Source organism: Euprymna scolopes, chromosome 11 (genome assembly GCF_053919585.1).
Source record: "Euprymna scolopes isolate OS-2025 chromosome 11, ASM5391958v1, whole genome shotgun sequence".
In the NCBI taxonomy this organism is placed as follows: domain Eukaryota; kingdom Metazoa; phylum Mollusca; class Cephalopoda; order Sepiida; family Sepiolidae; genus Euprymna; species Euprymna scolopes.
Genome location: NC_136492.1, coordinates 33,772,708 through 33,789,117, shown reverse-complemented (window position 1 = coordinate 33,789,117; position 16,410 = coordinate 33,772,708). Strand labels below are relative to the sequence as shown.

Here is a 16,410-nt window from a genome sequence, read left to right as displayed (position 1 = left end):
TTACTACTCTGGTAGCTCTCGTAGTTTGTATGGTTCCTTTTATCTTTAGTCGAATTCTCTTTTCTTTGATTTCTCTGTAAAATAAGCATTAAAATATTCCAGTAAAGTGTCCCTTTACATCTCAAATGTTGAGTTAGTAAACACGTTAAGAATATTAATTTTCCTACCTTTAATTAACCAGTTTAAATTTTATAATATACATCTATTTCGGTCTTGTGGTTTTATTAGATTTCAGGACGAAAATACATTTAAGATTATCCAGCTTAGTGATGTTACTATCGGACACATCAATTGACGAAGGTGCATTACTTCTCAGGTAAGCCATTGTGGGTTAGTAATATCGAGATCATATTTTGGCCACAAATGCTATGTTGTTTCAATATTTAGCAAAAGTTTACTCGTAATGAAAAGTTTTATATACAAGGTTGTTTTGACAAACTCCTGAACAGAGAGACTTTAGAGACTCGATGACAGTGCCTGATATGCATTCAAGTTATCCTTGTGTGGATGCGCCCGGATCTCATAATAATAGTATATGCTTCTGAGTGTTTCTTGGTATAAAGTGAGATTGCACATTGTTATACGCGGGACTTTTACCTGTACTTCTTTGTCAGTATTCGTTTGACTTTAAACGTCATTATTGTTAATGTATATAGTACATAATACTACTTATATTTATAAGAAAATAAACCAGGGCATTAAATCGATATTTAATAACATCGGTTATTTATTTCCATTATTCATAAAACTAAAGAATTTTGAAATAATTCATTTTATTTTGTGCGAGTGCACGTCAATATGCCATTTGAAACACATGACATTTAATAAATGTTGTTCGCTGTCGCTAACGAATACTAATAGATTTGCATATCACGCAAAATTTCTAATTCAATCAATTTGGATGAGATATTGCGTTCATCCAATTGTCTCCATTATTAATGTTTATTTTATTATTTGATTTTTCTGCTATGGATACTTTGATCTTTTAACCTCATGCTTCTAGTTGATTCCTTTTTATTTATTTAGTCGGTGTATTTAAATAAAGACAGTTGAATAATCATAGCGGACGCGATGTTTATGAACGTGTCTGCGTATAAATTTAAGAATGCTAAAGCAATCTGGTGGCCAAGGAAGCCAGGAAAAAGCCATGTAACATCCAGGATAACGATGTTGCATGATATAATGATTTTAGGAAGGGAAGGCGCTTTGCTTATAAATTTAAAAAAAAAAGCGAAAAGGACCATGTTATTAAGTAAATATTTTCTTTTAATTTCACATGAAATATGACTTGACTAAATTGAAACAAGATATTGGCGGGTAGGCAATAATAATAATAATAATAATAATAATAATAATAATAATAATAATAATAATAAATAATAATAATAATAATAATAATAATAATAATAATAATAATAATATAATAATCTCGACTATCGTGATTTCAGCCGTATGTAAATCTGATTGAGTGCGTAGAGATCAGACCAATGACCTTTATTAGTGAAAATAAAAATGAAGTAACTACTGCAAGAAAGTATCATAACTTGCAATGACTATCGAATAAGTGGAAAATACTGGATATGTGGCGAGTATTGCCAGAGGAAACACAAATAATAACTTGTGAAAAAAATTATTGTAAACAAGGAGACACTGTCACAACCAAAATGAGATTAAAAAGCAGCGGAAGATAAATGAAAATGAAGATAAAGGTAAATGGTACTTAAAATAAACTGCACGTATGGTTCTTAAAGTTGCTTACAAACTGTTAATAAACACAGTAAAATACGCTGTAAAATGAACATTGCAAACAAAGAAATTAGACTGTACATACAAAAATCAAGTTAAAAACAAAGCGGTATTGTCCAACAGAAGTAAGTGAACTATGATTAGTAAGTATCGAAGATTGCGAAACCTATTAAATGGCAAAAATCAGGAGAACTGTATAACCGGATTCACTAAACAAATGTTGCTCCAACGTAAATTTTCTGATATTGCTGGAAATTTGTCAATCAAAATCATGGAAATACCATTTGTTATTGCCATCACTGATACTGACTTGCGTAAAATCCCATATGAGTAATCAAACTGGAGTCGATGAGTAACATTATTGTATAGAATTGGATGAGCAAATAAACTCATTCAAATTAAAATATATAATAGAACTTTTATGAAGAAATTAACATTTCAATTTTTCCTGAAATATATACAGAGTTTACTTAATACAATGAAAGTAAACGCCCCCAAGACGAAGTCAACATATTTTTCACATTGTTCACATGGAAAAGTGGCCTATGATTAGCTAGTATTGAAGATTGCGAACACCGTTGAATAACCAACCAAGAAATATACTTGAAAAGCATACAAAACCTTGCGATAACGAAATACAAAATATGAACAATTTAGAGAACAATGCCACACAAACAAAAATATAGAAAGAGTAAAGGTTACGTAGAAAATTTATAAGACATTACACATAAATTCCAAATGTGAAAACGTTGATATAGATTCGCAAACCATGCTAGAAATGAACTTGGACCGCTATTCGCAAACATCAAAACAACGCGATTAGAATAAGCAACATGAATCGCAAACTCAAAAATCTTGAATACAGGGAATTATCAGCAACTGTAGAATTCGTAGGAAAAGAAAAGACACGGTAAACTGTGTCAGGAGTCGATGTAGTCAGTTGACCAAAAATATGATTGTGTTTCGAAGGTTGCCGTTGGAAACAGCACAAACAAATTTGAAGAGAAATGGACACAGGTACAAACTGATGCAGTATTTTTAAGTGACAGAAAGAGCTTTCAAAGACGTCAAAATGTAAACGAACAACCTCTGTAAAACAAAGCGATTGGATGGGATAATATAATAGTAAGATTATAGTTTGCCCTTCAAGCAGTTTATACTATCATTAATATTAGGTTAGTGCAAAAACAACATCGTTTTACCACAAATGTTACGTTTATATATGATTTCTGAGTTAATTAATTGATATATAAAGCCATGAAATATATAATTTTGAAGCGACTTTTCGTCATTGTTCTCAATCACTTGCATTCTTTTTTGCAGGCTTTCGACACGATGAAAAAGAATTAAATCCGCACGATATTTTTGTTCTAGTTCAAACTAGGCCGAAAAGCTTCCGAGACCGCTCGTGATATCAATGATGTGTTTGGCCCAGGGACCACTTACGAACGTGCTTCACAACGGTGGTTCACAAAATTTCGCAATGGTGACGAGATCCTTGAAGACGAAGACGGTTGCGACCGGCCGATTGCGGTTCATAACGACTGCGGTTCATAACGGACAGTTAAAAGCGCTAATTAAAGCCAATCCTCGAAAAAAAAACACCCAATAAGCTGCTGTTGAATTCGAGGTCGACCACTCAACAGTCGTTTCCCATTTAAAGCAAATATGGAAGTAAAAATGTTTGATGAATGGCGCCGCATAAATTGAACGATAATAAACACATTTTTGTTCTAAGGTGTCTTCTACATCCATTCTGTGCAACAGAAACGCCCCATTTCTCGAGCGGATTGTGACGTGTGTTGAGAAGTGGATCCTCTATGTCAACCGGCAACGTTCGGCATAGAAGTTGGATGCTGGAGAAGCTCCACATTTCACCAACAAAGGTTATGGTGACTGTTAGGTGGTCTGCGGTCGGTCTCATCAATCACAGCTCCTTGAATCCGAGCAAAACGATTACGACGGAGATGTACTGCCGACAAATGGACGCAATGCACCAGAATGTGGCCAAGATCTTTCAATATGAACGGACCAATTATCCTCCATGAAAATGCTGGCCCGCATGTTTATCAACTGACTCTGATCATCCGCCATATTGACCGGATTCTCTCAAACCAATTATCACTTTTTCAAGCATTTCGAAGACTTCATCGTAAAAAATGCTTTAAAAGTCGAGATGAGCGAATCGGCCTTCACTGACTTCATCGCTTCCAAATCTCCGGATTTCTATGGCAATAGGATAAATACACTTGTTTCTCGTTGGCAAAATTGCGTGGATTCTAACAGTTCTTATTTCGATTTATGAAATTTATTACCAAAGGATGTATGCTGTTTTGAATTTGAACGCAAAAAACACGACATTACGTTTGCACAAACCTAATAATTATTGAAGATATGAAAATCTTTTTGAAGTATTATTCTAAATTTATTTATTTTGGTTGAGTTAAATTTGCTTCATACATTCAATAACAATGTTTTCCACACATTTAATTATTGAACTTAATTTATAATGTGACGATATTCTCATCTGTAAGATTTCAGAGTGTTATTTGTTTGAGCGTTTTAATTTAAATAACAAATGTCTTGAAATAAACACGAACATAATTCAGATGTGGGGCTAATACATCTATATAAAGATGGACTAAATGTAAGTAAGGAGTGAACTTACTTACCGTTATTTTATAAAGTATAAACATAAATGATAAACTTTAAATTATTTATCTGACCAGACTGTGGTTTTGGATGTTGATTTTTGTTATTAACAGCATTGGATCGAAAGCACTTCTACAAGATTCATGCCGAATACGTCTTTTTGGTTTTTATAAAAAACAACTACTCGTATGTTTTAGCATAACCCAACGAAAAACGTAAGCACAAAGCCATGTGAGAGAAATGGCACCTTCATCAGGAGGCAAATTTGATCAAATAAAATAGTTTGTTTACTCTGAAATCTCAATTCTATTTAAATTCAGATTGAGAAATGTACTGCATAATTTCTTGTTTAGTTTAAAAGGAAGTTTTACCGAATAAATATAACACTTTGGTATATATATATATATATATATATATATATATATATATATATATATATATATATATATATATGTATATATATATATATATATGTGTATATATATATATACATATGAATATATATATGTGTGTGTGTGTGCGCGCGTGTATATATAAGAAATATTGTAGGATTTTTTAAATAAAGATTATTCAAGGCATCACAACCCCGATATATGTGGTAGAGTCTAACCGTATATAGAATATAAAATATATATATTAGTATTTATGAATTTATTTGCTACTACGGTAAGGAAATACATCAATGGAGCAGAAGTCTTAAATGCATTCCAAAGCCTAATCAATAGAGGAGAAAGGGCTTTGTTACTTTGAGTTAAATTAGGAATTACTATAAATTAAAATACAGAAGAAAGGGGTAAGTTATCCTGTAATACTAAAAGGTGGCCCTGGGTTGGATTTGAGACACAAAGTGCTGAGAGGGGGGATAGACAAAGGAAGAGGAAATACCTTAGAATAAACAAAGAAATCGGAAATATCCTACAATCAACAATAGATAGGAAATAGCTTAGAATTAACAAAGAAATTGGAAATATCCTACAATTAACAATAGATAGGAAATAGCTTAGAATAAACCAAGAAATCGGAAATATCCTACAATTAACAATAGATAGGAAATAGCTTAGAATTAACAAAGAAATCGGAAATATCCTACAATTAACAATATATAGGAAATAGCTTAGAATGAACCAAGAAATCGGAAATATCCTACAATTAACAATAGATAGGAAATAGCTTAGAATTAACAAAGAAATCGGAAATATCCTACAATTAACAATAGATAGGAAATAGCTTAGAATGAACCAAGAAATCGGAAATATCCTACAATTAACAATAGATAGGAAATAGCTTAGAATAAACCAAGAAATCGGAAATATCCTACAATTAACAGATAGGAAATAGCAAACAATAACAATAGAGAACTACTGATAAAACGGGGAAGGGCAGCTTCGCGTAACTAGAGTGGGGTGGGCGACCTGATATACCAAGACAGATCAGACAGCCAATTGAAACTAGATACCCTTGACGTCGGATGGGAGTTGATTACGAATACAGTTAAGCAATTATAGAGTGGACTGTGGAACATATGATATGGACAATCTTAGAGTTGACTGTGAAACAGAGATAGACGAATGTAACATCAATAGGACGGGGAGAAGATACACACACACACACACGCTCACAAGTCCAACAGTTAATATATATGCGAACATTGACGTTTGTGTTTTTTCTTTCTTTGTTCATATTTGTACTTTTGTGAAACCACGCGTGAGTCCCCACCGACAGTCGCCAGCGAGAAAATGACGATCCGGCCATGAACGAAAAATCCACTGTACACATAAGTTTATGCGAGGTACAAAATGTAATTATTGCCCGTTTTGATGTTCATGATTAAAAGGAGCAAATGAGAGAAAAGCGCAATTTTATGGTCGGGGTCAGCTGACCGGCTTAGCCCTCAGTTTTCATTAGCTGAATTAAGGGATTTACTTTGTTTTTCAGTTTCTTTTTTTTTTCTCCTTTTGAATTTTATTCATAAAATCGAGTGAAATGGGAAAATACGTAAAAATGAAGTGGGACAAAATACGTAAAAATGAGATGGGAGACAATACGTAAAAATGAAATGGGAGGCGTATTAAAAAATAATGATATAATGTATTTGAAAAAAATCGGGATAAACTATATGTCTAAAATAACAAAATGTATGATATCACCTAGAGACGGATCACTTTCAAACCTAAGAAACATTCCCCCTGCTTCCAAAAGGAAGACTTCTTTAAGCGTACGCGATTAGTCTCCAAGATCTTCAGGTGATAGGTCGAATGTGCATGACTCAGTATAGTGAATGAGTCAGTACTAAAGTCCGTGCCACATGCCAGCTTTTAATGCACGTTTTCAGCCATAAAGACCTGGATGCATTTATAAGAACGTATGTGGGTAAGCAATTCCCATTCCTGAGTTTGATAGGTGCGTAGTGTTGGACTCTACTATCAAGTCTTAACTACCCACGTAGTCAGCACTGATACTAAATTTAACTTTATAAATTCCAATATTATTATGGTGGGGTGGAATATCTTTGCGACATGATACCATTAACAACTTCGTAAAGAAAAGGGCACGTAGGTTTGAAGGAAAATAGCATCTTTCCACTGTTGAGCAACTGTAGTTGGCAAACTTTTCATTTCCGAACATAACAAACGTAGACATATATAAATAGAATATTCAGTCACCGTATTGATTTTTATGTTAAAAAAAAACAGTTAATTTCCTTTTGATGACTGCACTAATCATATCTGGGGTACCTATTATTGAATAAAGTATCAGTAATAATTTTCAATTGTTCATTGAATATTTTTAGAACAATTTATAAAGGTTCGTGGCGTTAGGGTCCAAATTAAATTAATTTTTCGTTTGGTAAGAAAAAACGATTCCTGGCTTGTGTACAATGCTGTAACCGTAGGTTTACTATTTATTCATGTAAATTAATTTGATGGAGTTTATGTTACCAATATATCAAGGAAAGCTAAAGACACGTAACACTCTGTCCCATAAGTACACTTTAATGCGGAATACACGCGATTTAATGAGGAGAAAATGATTTGCCTCCATTGCAAAATTAAATAGGCAAAATGTTTCGTCTACAGACTAACGTAGACTAACGATTTTATAGGTCACGTTAATAACTGTTTCTCATGGAAACCCACAAACATGTTCGCCGTTGTTGGACCCAGGACTGAGCCATCGCTATCCAAACGATTTACAAACTAAATTAAACAGATGCAGTGGCAAATTTCATTAACTTTACAAATACAGTTTCAGGAATAGGATGTGGTGAAAACTGGCTACGATAAAGAAGATCAGCTCAGGTATCAATAGTTTCCATATATATATATATATATATATATATATATATATATATATATATATATGTATATATATATATATGTATATATATATATTTATATAAATACGCATTATATACGTTTGAAACCAAAGTCAACGCATTATAACAAAACAAACAGACCTTTATTTTAATTGAAAATTATGTTGAAATTCATAAATATATTTCGAGGCAACGCCCCATCATCAGTATGCCTTTCTTTTTGTTTGCCATGTTGTTGCTGTGGCAGATAATTAGAAAGTATAAGTCCGTTTGTTGTTTTTACAGTAGTTTTTTTCTTTTTATCTTGGAACGGTGCGTTATGTCACGCAGGATTCACGGTAATATTTTTTGTTCGTTAGAAACGCCGGTTGAATTTGAATAATTTGTTGGGGGTTTCAAACGTATAATATATATATATATATATATATATATATATATATATATATATATATATATATTATTTGTTTGTTAATAAACAAGCAGCTGGAGCACAGTAAAACCGGTGGGGTAGTGTTTATTTAAAAGGATATTTATTGAGGCTATTTGCCAGCACCGATCCCATGGGTCAATGGGTAGAACTGCCGACACTCAACGCGATGTTGTAGATTCAATCCACGGCAAGGGAAATGTGCTAGTCATACCGCACAGATGAATTATTATACAACGAAACAGTACCATATATATATATATATATATATATATATATATATATATATATATATATATATATATATATATATATATATATATATTCCTATTTCCAATTCTATTCCTAATTACTAAGCCCCATAATTTTTTTCCATCATTTAATTTTTAAATAGATATTCATTTTTTTTTTATTTTCGAGTTACAGTAAAAATACATGTAATATGTGCATATATTTATAAAATCTAAAAATACTCATAAAACAATGGTTTGTATAGATTTTTGTTCTACTAAGAGTTCAAAATGAATAAGTATTTATCATTGTATAATTTGTACTAGCAATGGAAAGCGAATTCTCATAACAAAATTAGATAACTAAAATCATTCTGTTTAGCATTGAAAAATAAGCACGATTTTACAATTTCGATGCTAATTTGATAAACGCACATTCCTATTTTTTTCGATTCTCGTTTCTGATTTCGACCGGTATTAAATGTTTTTTCTTTCAAAATTCTTTCCATTGGATCCGTTGCGAAACTTTACAAAGTAAGGAAGATTTTTTGAACCGTTAAAATGCTGCACAACCTTACATAAGATTATTTGATGTAGTGATTACTAAGCCTTTTGTACAAAAATGAGCCCCAAATCATAATAAGCAAAGGTTTCCAGAAGCGTGATGGCGGTCGGAAATGAAGGAAGAAACAACTAACTAGGACGAGAAGGAAAAATAACTGGCAATGGAAATGCACTGCCTTGTGGGTAATATTGGTATTCTTTTCTTTTCTGCTTCATTTATGATTTTATAAAATTTTGTAAGTCATATCTCCATATCTCAACAGGGAAAATAAGAGAAAAAAGGAAAGGAATTGGGATCGTTGATGAGTTAGTTAATAAAGTAGGCCGTGAAACGGTTCTTTATGAAAGTGCTGAGGAGGTTTGCTTGTGTGTTCACGAAAGCAATTCGTGATGTTGCTGCTTTAGTAAAGACCGACTCACACTTGAACGGTGCGATCGATAAGTTATAGAAATGAGCACATTGGGAAGTGCGGACAAGTAACCTACAATTTTCTTCTAATCGCAGGGTCTTAAAAAAAAGAAAAGTGTCGACTTCTCCGTTGACTAGAAGTAGTTCTGTATAGATCTTAGTTCACTATCACTATAATTTTTACGAGTACGAATCAGTTATGCAAGTCGCATGCGTATCTTAAAGTATCAAATCGCTTCTGCGGTGTTAAATAGGAATTTAGAATAAAGCATTTGCCTTGAACGTATTTATATTCTTGTAACGTTGTAATTGGACGATTAAAATTACTTGACACTTCCATCATAATATTTATAATTTTGTTTTATAAAAATTAAAAACAATCTATATTCTCTACTATTAGTAAAATTCTAAATGTTTATTGATTTATGTGTGTATATATACCAATAAAACTATCAAACGGATGCACCGAATTGAAAAAAATGCTTGTGTGAGTCCCTAGATTGTCCTTATCTGCTTCGTAACGAACAACGCTAAGTCACACTAAAAGCCTGGAGTAAGGGTTTTGGGGCTGTTTAGTGACTTTGTCGAAAAAGTTACCTGCCCATGTCAATAGAATTTAGCACTTTCTGTATACAGTCGCGGTAACATCTTTCGTCATACGGACAGGACTTGTGGCGCAATGGATAACGCGTCTGATTACGAATCAGAGGATTCCAGGTCCGAATCCTGGCAAGTTCGTAATAATTTTAGCCCTCATTTCATCCAACGTTTAGTTATTATTCTCACCCATACGTGGGGTATTTTCTCCAGTGATTTGGTTTGTGCATATGGGAATTTCCCATGCTCCGAGTTCACAAGGTAAGCGTTGATGGCAAGACGCCGTTGAGAGTACTTGATGTTCAGTGTACTCGATTTTGCATTTGACTCGGCGTTATGTGTTCGGACACAGCTCAGTCGCTAGTAAAAAAATAATAAACAGGGATCGTTCAGTTCAGAGCATGGGATATGTAAATTTATTTATATTTATTACTTGCTATTTATTGCTGCATTCATTGCACTAACATATTTTTTTTTTACATTTTCACCCCAAACAAGGTACATTGCAACCTTGATGTAGGGGACTACTATCAGGGGCAACAACTACTGGGGTACTATGTAGGGATTTGGGCAGCAAGATGTTGGTTCACGTTGCACTTTAACTTCTGCGCGTCAGTGCAGTTGGGGAAGCAGGGACCTGGAATGAAACTCCAAAGTCTAGCTGTTCTGGGCAAGAAACTTCTGGAGTAGAAATATATTTTACATCTAGGGATCTCTGCAGTGTGGGTGTGGGATTTTGAAGCCTGTGGGGTCAGTCAAGTGTGTTCACGTCGTGAGGGCACAAGTGCGTGCAGTTCGTAAGAGCATTCACCATTAAAATACCTGCAACGTTTCGTCGATGGGACAGAGGCTGAAGCTTAGATGCCAGTTCAGGGCCTATCAGATTTGCGACTCTCTTTTGAACCTTGTCAAGGAGCGAGAGACTAGTAGCCGATGCACCAGCCCAAATGTGACAGCAATACTCCATACATGGGTGAATGGTGGTCTTTTATGGTTGCCAACTCATGTTAGGTCAAGGAGTTTGAAAGACGTACTCTCAGATAAAGAGCCGTTGGCCATTACTATAGGTGGTAGAGAAGGTTTCTTGTAATTATTGAATGAAACTAGTTTAGTCTTGGCAGCATTGAACGTGACCATCCATTTGTGTCCCCATTCCACTATAGATTGGAGGTCATCCTCTTGTGTTTTTGCCATTTCTTTAGATATGTGTTCATTTGTTTTACTGTCGTGCCTGTTATAGAGTGTAGTGTCATCAGCATATATACCCATCTCAGAGGCAATTTTGTCGGGGAGGTCATTTATGAATATCAGGAATAGTAGAGGTCCAAGGATAGACCCCTGGGGCACTCCCGCATTTATATCACACTGTTTAGATGTACGGCCGTCGCGGACAACCTGGACTTTTCTCTTATCTAAGAAGGAGTTAATTATGTTAAGTATCCTACCAGTGATACCGTATGATCTAATCTTCCTGAGGAGACCCTCATGCCATACCCTGTCAAAAGCCTTAGATATATCTAGAGCTACCGCTCTGCCCTCCCCCGCTTTGTCCAGTGAATGATATATATGTTCAGAGATTACAATGAGGATGTCTGCTGTGGAACGGGCTTGTCTAAATCCATATTGTTGGTCAGTCAGAAGTTTAGCATCTGTAAGGTGATGGACTAGAGCATGGTTAATTAAGGTCTCTAATATTTTGGCAAAAAGTGGGAGGCTAATTGGTGATAATTTAATGGGTCAGTTCTTGCGCCAGAATTCTTGAATACTAGTACCACAGAAGCAGTTTTCCAACAGCCCGGAAAGCAAGATTCATTAAGGCATTTGTTGTAGAGTTTCGAGAGAACTGGAGCTACTTCGGCTGAGCACTGTTTAATAGCACAGCTGGGATGAGATCTGATCCACATGCTTTTGAATTGTCAAGGTTTTTTTTTTATGATAGCATCCACCTGAGCAGGGCTGATTTTCAGATCGTCTAGCGTGGCGTCTGTCCGACTAGGAAATTCAGGTAGGGGTGGTTGGAACGGTCCAGTGTGGAGTTTGAGGCAAACCGACTGGCAAGCACGTTAGCCTTTTCGCTTGCTGAGCAAACAACCTCGTGATTGTTTGTTAGTAGGTGAATTGTTGATTACCCATTATTTACTACACTGTTGTAGATTTCCAGAAGTCACGAGTTCTTAGTTTTAGTGCTTCGATGCGTTTTTTAGTGGTTTCCGTAAATTCCCTCTTAACTGTCGCTATTTCTTTCTTAACGTTACTTCTAGCTTCTATGTACTTATATCTGTTTGAACTGGAGTTATGTCGGTTGAACCTGCGGTATGCATGCTGCCTTTGAGCAATGGCAGTTGCGCAAGTAGAAGTAAACCATTGAGGTGAGTGGGGCTTGCTATAAAATTTCCGCATGGGAACATGCGCTTCGATTGCAGCTTTGAACCATTCAGTGGTCTCGTTTGCACACTGTTTAGCAGGAAGAGAAAAATATTTCCCCATGGGGCATCTCTGATAAAATCTCTGATGGCTTCCCAGTCAGCCTTTTTATAATATCCTGTTGTTTTGAGCACTGACTCTTCAGTTTTGGCTCTAGAGTTCAGGGCGATTTTAACCATTATCACTGCATGATCAGCGTTCCCAAGTGGGCTGTCGGCATTCGTTATACAATCATCAGGAACTTTGGTCAAAAACAGATTTAAAAGTGATGCGTGTTTTCTTCCTGGTCAGTGAAACGGGTTGGAAAAGTAACCAATTGTGATAGGGAGTGAGATATAGAGAAGTTAGGAGTTGTGCTGCCCGCTACTCTGTGTAAGTAGAGAATTCAAGCCAGTGTTTTGATGGACATTAAAGTCACCAAATACATGTTCTTGTGCGCTTGTGTCGAGGGAGAGTGCTGTGTCTATGCTTTCAGAGACTTTGTTTATTATGGCGCAGTCTTGGGTCGAGGGGGGAGCGGTAGAGAAAGTAAAAGTAGCTAATGTTGTGTTGCATGATTAGTCTAAAGTACAGAAAGGCTTGATCACCCGATTCTAGGTTTGTTTCTCTAGTCAAGGGAAGGGCATTACGAATGTAAACTCCAAGTCCGTGCATGTGTCTGCCAGAGTCCTTACGGCAGAGTGGGTCATATCCAGGCATGTTAAAGTAGTTTGAGGGGATGGAAGAGTTTAGGTTAGTCTCACTTAGTGCTAAAATATCCGGGGTATTTGTAAGGAGAATGCTTCAACATCAGCTAAATTAGTTCTAAGTCCACGGATATTTGTGAATGCAAGCCTCACGGGAGGAGGCAAGTTTGATTTGTTTGACCCTAAGCCTGGTTTAAGCTTATTTTAAATTGTTCTCTTATCATATTTTTTAACGAGTTTCGGTTAGGTCAGGGGGTGCTGAACAGGAGGTTGTGCAGAGTATCACACATGCATCACAAGTAGACTATTAGCTGACCCTCCTTCGACTAGGAATGTGGCCTCAGGAGAGCCCACCGGGGATGAGTGCAGGGTCCCTTCCCATGCGCGACATGGAACTACAAATATCCCGATATTATACACCTGTTGATGGGGCAGCCGCTCTAACCGCTACCAAAGATTTATGGCACCTGTACTACCAGTCGGAAACAGCAGCCAGTAACTGTCAATCCGGTAACCTACACCCACCAGAGGAAGGTCAACCCAATCTAATTGCTCAGGCATTTATGGTACTGAAACACTCTCAAGCGCCCAATCTTTGGGGTGGGGTGTGTCGGGAGTGGGGAAACGGCGTTTATTGCCCTAGACAAGAAACAAGATCTACCACTGGGTGTTTGTATTGAATCACTGTGATAGTGTCTCTGCGTCTGACTAATAGGCAAAGTTGTCATCCAAGACTGAAGAGGCGTCCCTTCCCTTTGGTTTAGTTTCAGAGTTTTCTTTCTCCTAGACGGATGATCTGGAAAGATCTACTGGGTTCGTTAGCGCTGAGAGGATTTGCTCCGCGCCTGGGTTTTTATCCAGGTATATCTGTGACCCCGTGTGGTTAGTTAATGTTACTGGGTTAGTTTGTAGAGGTTATATATCTGTTGAATAGTTACACCCCCCCAAAATGAATTAGGGGCATTGCTATTTCACTTGATAAAGGGGGTGAGTAGAGCTAAAACAGTGTAAGCAACTATGATCGTAAGAAGGCTTGTTAGAAAGGAGATAATGCGGTTTGAGGCTTTTCCTTCATATACACATCTATATATATATATATATATATATATATATATAAATGTAACTCTTGGTTCGTTCGGAATTAATAGTCTAAATAACTAAATAAATGATTGCTTCGACATTTTTGGTATACTATGTTTACCGTACCCATGCGTGTTTCTATATATCTCTTATTAATTATAACATTATACTTACTTTTTCTATAATAAATAGGTGGTTTTCTTTTTACCGATAGGCCATTTTTTATTGATGGAAAATTATTTATCACCGCTTGCCGTCACGTGATCAGTGTTTCCAATTTAGCGGTTTTCCTGCTAGATCTGGAGATTTCGTTTGTAATCTAGCGGGAAATTTTAGAAAATCTGGAGATATTTCGCATCCACACACACGCAATTTTAGATAAATAAAGTACATCGCTTGAAAATACTTTAAAAGATAAAATAAACTCATTCATGTAAGTAAAAAACGTGCCATTTGGTAACAATTATTTATTTGTTTTTCACCTTTTTTTCAGCTAACCTTCTTAAATCTCGCTAAAAAATCGATATTTCCAGGTACATTTAAGGGGGGGCATTCCAACCTCCGTAGTTTAGTTTAAAATACGATCCAAGCAAAAATTTAGTAAAAATTCTAAAAAGCAAGAAACAACAGAAAAAAACTGATACCAAACACAGTAGAATTTAATTATCTACAAACCTAAATACTTTTAACATGCTAAAACAAAGTTTTGTTTCTTTTCCTAATTTCCAAATATGTTGTTCAAAGTGGATTTTACACACTGAATAAAAAAAATAATAAACAAATGTCCGCTTATCACTTAAGGAGTAAGGAGGCTTAAATGACTAGGTGTATCAGAATTTGTGTATGAATTTTTGATACCCCTAACACGAAAATGCGAATAAAATATAAAAAACTCGTAATTTTAAAAGTGTGTTGTTTATTTTCTTTATGGATAATTCTTCCAAAATAACCTATTAAAGTTGTATAAAATGTAATAGAAATATTATTTTCTTATTTTTTAAAAAAACAGTAACGAAATTAATTGAATTTTGCGAGCTCAGTATATTCAATTTTTAAACTTTCAAAATCTATCAAAATGTCTCTATTGATTCAATTTTTACGATATTTTCAGGGTTAATGTTAAATTTTATGCTGTTTCCAATCAACTGAATATAATATTTTAGACTAACATTTATTTTATTCAATCCCCCCATTTTAAAATGTCTATTAAAAAGTAAATAATTAATTTACTCACCAAATTGAAGATAAAATAGCAATAAATAATATATTCAAATTTAAAACAAAAAGTAGCGTTTTTTAGAAATGTACCTGTAAAGTCCGAAGTTTAAAACCTTTTTTGAAACACGTTATTTGTTTGTTCTTTTTTGTTTGTTTTTTAATGAAACCTTGGTCCTTGCTCCTTTACTTGAAAAAAATTAGGGTTTGAATTATATTTTTCGAATAGTTATAAGCTTGGCAAGACAGGAACCCGAATTAATTCACGCCTTCCATTTTTAAATGTCTATTAAAAAGTAAATAATTAATTTACTCACCAAAATGTTATATATAACAAATTGAAGATAGAGGATCAATAAATAATATATTAAAATTTAAAACAAAAAAGTAGTGTTTTTAGAAATGTACCTGTAAAGTCCGAAGTTTAAAATCTTTTTTTTTAACCCACGTTGGTTATTTATTTATTTTATTTTAATGAAACATTGGTCTTTGCTCTTTTAATTGAAAAATATTAGGGCTTGAATTACATTTTTCGAGGAGTTATAAGCTTGAAAAACGGGGTGGAATTATTCAATATTTTCCCCGAAATGTCTGACACACCTAATAAATGACTTATCTACCACTAAACCTAAGTTTGAGTTGCATTCCCACATATAGAGTTAGTGATAGTCATAGATTTTTCATACAATTTTTCAAGAGTGAAGTCCCCCATTGCTAAACGACATGTAACCAGGTAATTGTTGGAAAACCAACTTGTAATAAAAGAAATGAAATAAAAATAACTTAAATACAGTTTCAGCACGTATAAAAGATATTTGAATTTTGCTGCATTTGGTATCAGGTATTTTTTTATTGTTTACAATTTCTCGAATATTAATTATTTTACACAAATGATTGTGTTGCTCCTACTTACTTGCGCCCCGAAGAACAATCATTCATGATTTTACTTATTTTTACTAATTTTTAGACATTTATTTTATTTAATTGTCAGCATGAACCAACTTTTTAAGATGCAGCATATGCTAACACTTCAGCGAAGTTTACTGTATTTATCTTTTAGCAAA

The 16,410-nt window shown here is 34.6% G+C and overlaps 1 long non-coding RNA gene and 1 other non-coding gene across 2 annotated transcripts in view; one reads left to right on the top strand and one right to left on the bottom strand.

The window, feature by feature from the left end:
- Positions 1-16,410, bottom strand: part of LOC145288233 (uncharacterized) — a 500,017-nt gene that overhangs the window by 462,378 nt on the left and 21,229 nt on the right. The gene's annotated exons all lie outside the window — the stretch shown is intronic.
- Positions 10,010-10,082, top strand: Trnar-acg (transfer RNA arginine (anticodon ACG)). Its single transcript has one exon. It is a non-coding gene; the product is annotated as a tRNA-Arg (tRNA).